This window comes from Megascapheus bottae, chromosome 6, assembly GCF_031878675.1.
Source record: "Megascapheus bottae isolate mThoBot1 chromosome 6, mThoBot2.hap1, whole genome shotgun sequence".
In the NCBI taxonomy this organism is placed as follows: Eukaryota; Metazoa; Chordata; class Mammalia; order Rodentia; family Geomyidae; genus Megascapheus; species Megascapheus bottae.
In genome coordinates this window covers 35,323,903-35,325,215 of record NC_143514.1, presented here as the reverse complement: position 1 = coordinate 35,325,215, position 1,313 = coordinate 35,323,903, and positions in this window count along the sequence as shown.

The following is a 1,313-nucleotide window of genomic DNA, read 5'->3' as shown; positions in this document are numbered from 1 at the left end:
TCTCTACATTTAAAATACTTTGTTAACTAGGTAAAAAATTTAGATTTGGAGAAGGAAAAAAATAGAAAAAATAGCAAATACAAAATGAGTATAAATTGAATACTTATTTAAAATAGCCAGTTACATAATTTCACACTTCAAAGAAAGACTGAATATATAGAATCTAAAATAAATTTAGAAGGGTTGTGTGGCTACATGTTAGCAGAAAAATTTGAATTTGATTTGTTATTACAGAGTTCTCTGCTTACAATTGTACTTGTTTGATAATCAGAAGAATTTCTCACTAATTTTCCTTTGATTTTATATATTTCTAACCTCAATTTTCCTCCATTTTTCACATACTTCTGTCACTTTGTATCACAGAAATCCTTCTCATGTTGTGACTCTGTCATCTATTTATTCAAAATTCCCAAAATGAGCAATGATAATATCTTCCTTGAAAGCCATTTACATACTTCCATAACTAACATATCAATATCATATCTGGATCTAAAAATACCTATTTATAATGGTTGTAAGCCTTCAGATTCTCCAAATATAACCCCCCCAAATTATAATCCTAATTCAATATCTCCAAATAATTGTCTTCACTTTAATGCTAGCATAGACATAATAGAGTACAATATGAAAACTAAGCTGAGAAACCATGGATCATTCTGAAGTGGACATTAAGAATCTGTAGATTCCTCTTTATTTGAAAACTTTGTAGTAACTATTAAGATTCATTTAAAATTATTCTTCTCAAATAAAAACCAAAGAATATATAAGGCTTGGAACTGCTCCTCTCCTAGGTAATCCTGTTTATAAGAAGTATAAATAATATTCAGAATCAATGCAGAATAAACACAATGCTGAGCTGAAAGTCAATGAAGAGTAGACCATATTGAGATGAAGCTGGCTTATGCAATGAAATAAATGAATTTAGTTGAGAATTTACATTGATAAATTTGACATGCAATATTATACATAAGTTCTTGAAGTTTTCATGTAGTATGATTGTGCATGTGTGAGAAGAAAATGTGAAAATAAAAACAATAATCTTAAAATTCAGTACAAAATTCAAGATTTTGGATAGTTTTGGGGAATGTGGAATAGAATCACAGAAGAAAATAAAGAAGAGCCCAAAGTTATGACTTTTTTAAAGTTCTTTATGTTCTGCCTTGATTTTCACATCATTTTTTCAAACTTTGTATGCCAATCCCCAAAATCATGGAATATAAAATTAAACAACTATGGAAGGGACATACCTTATTCTTCTGTCAGATTTTATACTAATGATAAAAGAAGAAAATTGATCTTCTGCTCTTAAACAC